The following is a 9,975-nucleotide window of genomic DNA, read 5'->3' as shown; positions in this document are numbered from 1 at the left end:
CTTAGGCTTCTGCGCCTCTCATTGTGACACAAGATCTGTCCAGCCTCGTCCCCACTTCATGCCGCGGCCACTTCACTCTAAATCAACGGGGGGAGGGGGGCCTTCCCTGGTGGCGCAGTGGTTGAGAGTCTGCCTGCCAATGCAGGGGACACGGGTTCGAGCCCTGGCCTGGGAAGATCCCACATGCCGCGGAGCAGCTGGGCCCGTGAGGCACAACTACTGAGCCTGCGCGTCTGGAGCCTGTGCTCCGCAACAAGAGAGGCCTCGACAGTGAGAGGCCCGCGCACCGCGATGAAGAGTGGCCCCCGCTTGCCGCAACTAGAGAAAGCCCTTGCGCAGAAACGAAGACCCAACACGGCCAAAAATAAATAAATTAAAAAAAAAAAAAAAGGAGTGTCCAAAAAAAAAAAATCAACTGGGGGGACTTCCTTGGAGGTCCAGTGGTTAGGACTCCACACTCCCATGCGGGGGCCCCAGGTTCGATCCCTGGTCAGGGAACTAGGATCCCGCAAGCCGCGCCGTGCAGCCAAAAAGGAAAAAAAATCAACTGGGAATTGGCTGGAAAGAAGCAGATTCCTATTTGCTTGATGATAGACACAGAGGCGTGAAGGTGTGTTGCCCAGTATGAGGCAAGCCGAGGTCAGGAACAGAAGTCACACCATTCCCACTCCGAAACCCCGTTTTTTTCTGGCACCTGCCGTCCCCAGATCCCACCTCCCAAGGCAATGATACATCGTCGGCAGCTTCCACTCTTCCGACTGGAGATTAGAACTCGGCTTCTCTCCTGCTACTAGGCTGATGTCCTGCCACAGTTTCTGAAAGTTGATGAAGTCTGAGGCCCAGGTGGAGGGGGTGAGCTGGGGTCCATCATCAGGTTCGCTTTCCTGCCCGCCCTTAACCTTAGAGGTGACGGTCAGAGCTCCTGCTCCCTGGAAGCCTGGCTCTTCACGCACTCCCGGGACAGAGGCCTGCACGCCAGGCCTCCTCCGGCGAATACGTGCCCTGAAGTGGGAGCTTGCATCCCCCCGCCGCCCGCAGGACACAACCCCGGAGGAGCAGACGGCCAGGTGGGGCAGGTTGTCCCCGGCTCCCCAGGTCCTGCGGCCAGGTCACCTAACAGAGGGAGGCTCTGGGACCCAGGAGCGCGGCCACCCAGGCTCTCTGGGCCTGGAAGATGGAACCAGTGCCCGTCTCCCAAGGGTCAGAGTCCAGTCAGGTACCGGAAGTTGTCCCAGAAACGCAGTCTGCGCGTTAGTTCCCGGATGAGGGGTACAAGCCAGCCAGTGAGAGGAAACGCCAGGAGAGGATGAGGCTGAGGTGCGCTATAGGGGGTACAGAGCCAAGGCGCCCACGGAGGCTCCAGCAGGGCAGGGGCCTGGGGACCTGGGCGCTGGTGGGGGGCCCGAGCGGGACGGGCGTGGGACAGATGGACTCAGGTCCCAGCTCAGAACCGAGAGGGGAAGCAGACGATGGAGAGACGAGCGTGAGGAGGCAGCGTGAACTCCCTGCTGACCTGACTGCAGCCTCGGCCTCCTGCCCGCCGAGACCAGCACCCTCCCCTGCTCCTGCCCCGCCCCAGGGTCCCTCCCACCTTCTCCAGGGCTTCCTCCTGCTGCCGCCCCCTCTCCTGCATCATCGGTTCCCCCACCCCACCAGATGGTTCGCGTCCATGTGCAGACACGCAGTGATAGCTCCCCGGTTCTAAATCCCCTCTGGCTGTCACACCACGTCTCTGCTCCCCTTTCAGCGAAAGTCTTCAAAAGGGGGTGTTGCAATGTAAATAGAAGTGAGAGTTTTCTTTCTTCTGAGAGCAGGGAAAACAAAGGGAACAGCGAACAGGCTAGAGAAGAAACAAAACCTGGCCTGAAAGAGTTAATCACTCCTTGGTTTACTTTAACTGTCACTAATTGGTAGTTAACTAGATTTGTACTTTATAAAGCTAACCTCACTCCCTGACACTACGTAATTTACATTCGGCACCTATCACCCCTAACTCTTACGTGAGTTACATCGCATGCCTCTCACTCCCTAACCTTATTACCACCCCTGCACTCACATTCTGTATGCCCCTCGTAACAAATCACCCCCTATAGTTTCTGCATTTCAGAAACAGGATCACCGGCCGATAAACCAGAGGCAAACGGACGCAGTTACCAGACTGCCAGACCCCAATAACCAGGCGGCCTGATGCCATCTATGACTGCTTTGAAATAATGCAAAGGAGAAGAAAAATGCAAGACCTTCACTACTTTGATCCTTATCTTATACCCCAGACTGCAAGCCCCACATATAAAATCTTCCCTGATTCCCAAGGAGGGAGGGCACAATTCTTGAGGCACTAGCCTGCTGTGTCTTCCCTTCTGCCTGGCAGAAAATAAAGCCATCTTTCTCTTCCTCCAAAATCCCTGTCTCCGTACTTCTGTTCGGCCTTGGTGCACAGCGAAGCCGATATTTCGGCAACAGGGGCTGTTTGGGTTCCCTGTCTCCCATCCTCCCACTCCTCGGGCTTGTTGCTCACTGCCCCATCAGGACTTAGGAGTTCCTTTGCCAAGGTCACTGATGACCTGGGCTGCCAGGCCCAAGGCTCAGTTTTCTTGTCTGACTGACTAGGAGCATCTGATGCACACGCTCACTCCTTGCTCTGCCTGTGGACAGAGCTCTGCTCTCCCCGCCCCCGCCCCCCACCCCTCCCCGCCTCCTTCTCCGGCTGCTCTTTCTGGGCCTCCCTTGTATCCTCCTCATCTTCCCGACCTCTGGCCTCCCCTCTCCCCTCACCCAGCCCCAGGGTGGGAGATACTCCCTGTGTGCAGACTTCCCGACTCTGTAGTTGCTGAGGCCCGAATCTTTAAAATCGTCCTCGACCCCTCTCTCTCACACCCAGCATCCAATCCCCTAGCAAATCCTATAGGCCTTCCCTTCAAGACAGACCCAGAACCCTGCAGCTCCTGGCCGCTTTCACTGCTGTTCTCCTCTCTTTTCTGGATGTCATAATAGCCTCCTAATTACCTCTGCTTCCACCTACTCTTCCTGTAGCCTATTCTCCACACAATGGCCAGAGAAATCCTTTTAAAATGTTAATCAGATCGTGTTAAATTACTGATCCAAACTGTCCAATGGCTTCCCACCCCACTAGGAATATAATCCAAAGACCTCCTCACAACCTCCAGGGCCTACCTGATCTGACCTGCCTGGGGCTGCTTATCTGACCTCCTCTCACTCTCCCCCTCACCCTGGCCTCCTCCGCATTCCTCAGACACACGGGGCACATGCTGCCTCAGGGCCTTTGCATGAGCCATCCCCCCCTGCCCATCTTGCTCCTGCCCCTGGATCCATATAACTTGCTCCCTCACTCTGGTTTCGGCTTAAATGCCACCTCAGAGAGGCCTTCCCTGTTCAGCCTCTCTAGAATAGCACCTCCCTTTTCTCTCACCCTTTTGTTTTTCTTATTAGCACTTCTCACTCCTTGGCATTTAATTATTTGTCTCTCCCCACCAGAACGTAAGCTCCAAGAAAACAGGAACTTTATTTTTTTCCTGCTCTATCCTTGGCACCCAGGATACCGCCTGGCTCATCATAGGTGAACAATACATATTTGCTGACAGAATGAATGAAAAGCCTTTGCGCTGCTGGAATGGATGGGACTCCTCATCCACACTTGCTACTCAGACCCTTCAAGGCCTCAGCCCCAAAGGACACCTGAGTTTTCTCGTAGGCATGGAGTAGCAACATCATAGACTCTTACTCTGAGCAAAGAGGAGGTAGAGGGTTGTTCAGGAATGGTTTCCAGGATTCCAAAGGCGAGGCAGCTCTGGTGGAAGATGCGCCCCGAGACGGCTCGCCAGGGGCCAGGCCAGAGCAGAACCGCCCACGGGGCCGCCAGAACAGAAATGTTCTCTAAAGGCAAAGGGGTGGCATTTTGGTGCAGAAGGTGGAGGAGTCGCTATCTGATCTGCACGCCAACTCCGGACTGGTTTTATTTTTTTAATAAATTTATCTATTTATCTATCTATTTATTTATTTATTTATGTTTGGCTGCATTGGGTCTTCGTTGCTGCGCGCAGGCTTTCTCTAGTTGTGGCGAGCGGGGGCTACTCTTCGTTGCGGTGCGCAGGCTTCTCATTGCAGTGGCTTCTCTTGTTGCAGAGCACAGGCTCTAGAGCGCACTGGCTTCAGTAATTGCAGCATGCGGGCTCAATAGTTGTGGCTCATGGGCTCTAGAGCGTGGGCTTCAGTAGTTGTGGTGCACGAGCTTAGTTGCTCTGTGGCATGTGGGATCTTCCCAGACCAGGGCTCGAACCCGTGTCCCCTGCATTGGCAGGTGGATACTTAACCACTGCGCCGCCAGGGAAGCCCCAGGTTTTACTTTTTATTTAAATAAACTCTTGGAGAACTCCCTGGCGGTCCAGTGGTTAGGACTCCACGCTTTCACTGCTGAGGGCCTGGGTTCAATCCCTGGTCAGGGAACTAGGATCCCACAAGCCGCATGGCGTGGCCCATATAAATAGATACATAAATAAACTTTTTATTTTAGAATAGTTTTAGACTTACAGAAAAGTTGCAAAGATAGAACCAAGAGTTGCTAGGAACCCCTCACCCAGTTTCCTCTATTGTTTATGTGTTCCATTGGCATGTAACATTTATCATAACTAATGATGATGATTAACTAAAGTCCACATTTGACTCAGATTCCTTAGTTTTTCCCTAATGTCTTTTCTCCATTCCAGAATCCCATCCAGGATACCCCACTACGTCTAGTACTTGGGGCTATGACATTCTCTCAGACTTTCCCTATTTGGGGTGACCTTGACAATTTGGAGGAGTCATGGTCAGGCATTTTGTAGGATGCCCCTCGACTGGGATTTGTCAGCATGTCATACCAAGGGTACATGCCATCGGCGCGATATCCCCGATGATGTTAACCTTGATCATTTGACTAGTCAGGTGTCACCCTCTTTCCAAACTGTGCTCTTCAGAAGGAAGTTACCAAGCACAGCCCACACTTAGGGAGTGAGGAGTCTTCTCCTTCATTACCTGGAATTCTGTACCGCAGATTTCAGATCAATGTGTTCAGCTACTGTACTTTCATCACCCACTGCTGTGTCCAAGGACTGAGGGCAGAAATCGCCCTGTCACGGTCACTACGGACATTTTCTTTTAGCCAGGCTGCTGCTGAGTGCTTCCCGTGGTTTATTTCACTGAATTCTTAGAGCAGCCCTAGGAAATCGATTCAGCTGATATCTCCTTTTTACCAAGGAGGATGCCAAAGGTCAGAGAGCCTCGCCTCCCAATTCTCAACTCTCATTTCTAACCATTTACTTGACTTGAATGCACCCAGCCATCTCGAACCTCATATGGCCAAAACAGAACTCTCCATGTCCCTCGCTCCTCCCCAGTCTTAGTAAATAGCACCAGCATCCATCCTATTACTCAAGCCAGAAACCAATGAGCCAGCCTCTGTCGTCTTGGCAACTCCTGTCCATTCTGCCTCCCAAGCGCCTCACTCCCTTGCTAGAGGCAAGTGGCTTCCTAATGCCTTTGAATACAGCTGCCCAGCCCCACGGTCCTTCAGCCTGCACAGTCTCCCCGCCCCACCTCTCTAACTTCACTTTGAGTAGCTCCGCCCTCCGCCCCCCGCCCCCCCAGTGCTCACCACCTTGGGGCCACACCTGAACTTTCAGTAACTTTCCCTCCTCCTCTCTCCACCTTATACGCTCTCCCTGGCCCGCAGAGCGTCCCCTTTTCCTTTAGGATGTAGCCTGCAGGTCACCTCCTCAGAGAGGTCTTCCCAGCTGCTCTGCCCCAAACCCACCGTTAGTCTCTACCTCGGCCCTTTCTTCAGTCGGGACGTCCACTGTCACCCGCAATAAACGTCTGTACCATGTTAGGAGAGCTCCAGGAAGGGCAGGGACTCAGGCTGCCTCATTGCTGTGTCCCCAGCCCCCACCACTCTGGCACAAGGCAAACGCTCAAAGGCCAGATAAAGGAATGAGCAAGGGGGAAAGTCACTTGTCTGACAGACTCAGAGTGGCCAAGAAGGAGCCAGATTTCTAACCCAGGTCATCGGACTCCAGACCATCTCTCAAGGCCCTGCTCAGATCCCAACTTGCCAACCGTCCATCCGTCCTACATGTATTAAGTTCCTACCGTGGGCCAGTTCCTGTCCTAGGTATGATGACACACGGATGAATCTAGGGCTGGGTCTTTACCTATACCTATAAGGAAACTCTGAGCCTCACAGGGGAGACAGACAAATAGACAATTGCCACAGAGCATGAAAGTTTGCTTGGGAGCACAAAGGAGGGGCAGCTAAGCCAGCCTGGGAAGGGGTGTCCAAGAAGATGTCTCAAAGGAAATGACGACCGACATGACAGGTGTTCTGGTGCAGGAAATAGCAAAACTAGAGATAAGACAGAGTCTGGCCTATTCTGAGACTCACACGTGCTTTAGTGGGGCTGAAAGCAATGGTGAGTGAGGGGGCAGAAGAGAAAGGAAGTGGCCAGAGCACTGAGGAGCCTTGTAGATATTATTGTTACTACGCTGAGCCAGAGCAAAGACTATGTAATTTATCGTGAGATCAGTGGGAGCCAATAAAGGGTTTTAGGCAGAAAAATGAGATGACAGAATTTATTTATTTTTATTTATTTAGGTTGCACCGGGTCTTAGTTGCAGCAGGCAACCTCCTTTAGTTGTAGCTCGAGGGCTCCTTAGTTGCGGCTCGCCGGCTCCTTAGTTGAGGCATGTGAACTCTTAGTTGCGGCATGCTTGTGGGATCTAGTTCCCTGGCCAGGGATCGAACCCGGGCCCCCTGCGTTGGGAGCACGGAGTCTTAACCACTGCGCCATCAGGGAAGTCCCTGAGATGACAGAATTTAGAAAGATCACCTTGCTACAACATGTTGGAGGAAATAAGAATGAAAACCAGAGGAGTTCGAACGGTGTGGCAGCAATTTAGAAAAGATGTGATGAAGACATAGACTAAGGTAAGGGTAGAAGAGGAGGTGGAGGAAAATGGAGACTTGAGTCCTGTTTAAGAGGCAGAATCGAGGTGTAGGTGGCTGGTTAGAAAACTGGGTCGAAGGAGAGAGAGTCGAGGATGGGGACTGGCCATCTGCTGGGTGAACGGGCCGATGGTGGAACAGCCCTGGAGGAGATTTAGGTGGGAGATGGTGGGTTTAGGGCAAGGTGGACGTGTGCTATTCAGAGGTGGAGTTGAACAGGTAGGTCTGGATGGAGTGCAGGGGAGTTCTCCGGGCTGGACGGAGATTTGAGCACCCTTAGCATGTGGAAGAGCCGATCTTAGGGAGACGGTGAGATGGCTCCTGGCCGGGCTGAGCTCCCTCTGCCCTGACCACGCAGGGCACCTACTGCCAGCACCGAACATCTCAGCACTCGTTATCTTCAGACTCGCCTGCTTGCTGCCTCATTTGTTCCTCACTTTCAGTCTGAACGTGTTTTCCCTCCAACGACACCCCAAGCAGAGACTGCCCTATATTTCATGTATTTTCTCCCCACTCCCCATTCACTAGCACAGGGTCTGTCAAATAGTAAATTTGATGATACTGATGATAATAACTACTAGTAATAGTGTCTGTTATGTAGAGGGCATAATGTTAAGGTCTTAACTCTGCTACTTTATTCCGTTCTCTTGAGGACCCAACAAGGTAGGTATCAGGAACCTCATTTTACAGATGAGGAAACAGATGAAGTTGCAGCGCATGCCTAAAGCTCCCCAGCCAGCAAACGGAGAAACGCAGCTCTGGACGCAGCTGAGTCTGCCCCCAAAGCCTGTGTGCCCTCCCGCTAAGCAGGACACGGACCCTTCCAGTCTGGCTGGGAGGCCACAAGGAAGAGAGGGTGCAGATTTGCCCCGTGGCTGCCAGGACAGGAACCAAAAGCCTCTCAGGGGACCTCTGAGCAGACTTGGTTCTTAGCTCAGTGGCAGAAAAACTGGCAACCAGAGGTGTTCAAGGTGAAACCAGCTCCGCAGGAAGTGGTGAGCTGCCCGTCGTGGTCACGGAGGAGGGGCTGCGTGAGACATGGTCTTTAAGGAACCTCCAATCTTGAGCACTTATGGGTGCTGATTTTTCTCTTTTTCTTGGCTGTGCCACGCAGCATGCAGGATCTTAGTTCCCCGACCAGGGGTCGAACCCGTGGCCCCTGCAGTGGCAGTGCGGAGTCTTAACCACTGGACCGCCAGGGACGTCTCAACCTGCTGATGTTTCAAGGGGGATGATATGCTTGGGAAAAGCGCCCACCCCCACCACCACTTCAAAGAAAAGGCATGAAGCTAGCCAAAGGGAAAAGATTGACTTAAGAAAGCAGATTTCAGTGCTTCCAAGGATCCAAGGGGAAGGGGTGGGAGCAGTGGGAGTGATTTTCAGGGAGAAAACAATGTTGAAAGTAGCGAGAACAACTTCCGCAGACATGGGACAGGCGGAGGCAAGCTGATGAGCTCCGTGGAAAATGGCGTGAGAATCACCATTGGGCACGGACCCCTTCCTTTCTTCTCCATTAACTGAGCACCCATCAGCAGCCTGGCACCAGACCAGCAGCTGCGGAGGCGGGGGCGGTGGGGGGGGTCGGGTCGTGGGGAACAGAGCAGGGTGAAGTAACAGTCCCTTCCCTTGGGAGAGCACAGTGTAATCCTCAGAGACAAGATAAAAAGCCGAGTGGCTAAAAAGATTGAACACATGCAAGGTTACGAACTGAAAGCAAGATAAGAGCCTGAGAACCCAGCAGGGAAGGCCCAGCCTTCCCTCTGCGTGGCCCACAGGGAGGAGTAGGGCCAGATGCCGAAAGAGAACCACAGAGAAACCACGGAAGCCTAAGGCTAGCAGAAAGGCTGGAACAGGAACCCAGCAAAGGCCATAAAGGGAGATTGAACAATGTTCTCTCCGTTTACCTGGAAAAAGGTGACAGAAGGAATGTGCTCCTTTATTAGATGGAGAGAAAGCACAAGGTTAGAAAGCCCGGGCTTTGTGTTTGCGCCCGAGTATGTGCGGTGTGCATGCATGTACGTGGGCCTCTAAACCCATGCACGTGGAGGTGTGAGTGTGGCGCATGGGCGTTCAGTGCCCCTGGGTGAACCTGCCCGAGGCTGTGTGTTGAGGGTGCGTGCGTCTGTGCTTCGTGTGGCTGTGAACAAGCAACATGACCTCGGTCCTCTTGACCTCTACTCTATGGGGTCAGTCCCCCTTACACACTGGGGCAAAATGATGTGGACTCTGGATTGGAGAAGGACACAGTGGTCACCTCGTGCAGCTGCCTTCCCCTCTTTGGGCCTCACTTTCCGTACTTGTAAAACAAGGACATTGAAGCATTGGCTTTCAACCCAGGGGGCACATCATGGGCACCGCTGAAGTTTCAAAATAATAACAGATGCCCAGGACCCACTCTGGCACTACTGAATCCCAATCTCTAGGAGAGCCTTCTAACAAAGTTCCTTCCCAAGAGGTTCTGAAACCTAGCCTTGTTAAGAACAGCAAAGGTGCCCTGGGCTCCAGATTCCACTTCCTCCCCATGAGCTTGCCAGCGAGCTGGGCGTGCACTCATGGTATGATGGAGTCTGTTTGCACAAAGGCAGGCTTATCACACCGCAGCCAGTGCAACTCTGGGAGATAGGGCCGCCCTGTAGGCTGAAGACCTCGAATGCAAAAGACTCCAACCTGCAGGGTCCTGGATGAAAACTGACCCGATGAAACCGACAAAGATAAACACAAGCTCTGGACTGAGGCAAACAAGGTAATCCGCAGACACAAGAAACTGGTAACAGCAGGTGCTTCGGGGAAAGGCAGCTGCATGACTGAGGACAGTGGTCAGTGAGAAAGGGCTACATTTCACTGGAACTTGTAGATGCCTTTTGAATGTTGCATCATGTGAATGTATATCAACTGTCTTTAAAAATCACTGGGAGGGACTTCTCTGGCCGTCCAGTGGTTAAGACTCCGAGCTTCCAATGCAGGGGGTGCAGTTTGAT

This window comes from Balaenoptera borealis, assembly GCF_965194805.1.
Source record: "Balaenoptera borealis genome assembly, chromosome: 11".
Classification (NCBI taxonomy): domain Eukaryota; kingdom Metazoa; phylum Chordata; class Mammalia; order Artiodactyla; family Balaenopteridae; genus Balaenoptera; species Balaenoptera borealis.
The sequence above is the reverse complement of the archived record's forward strand: the minus strand, read 5'-3'. Positions refer to the sequence as shown.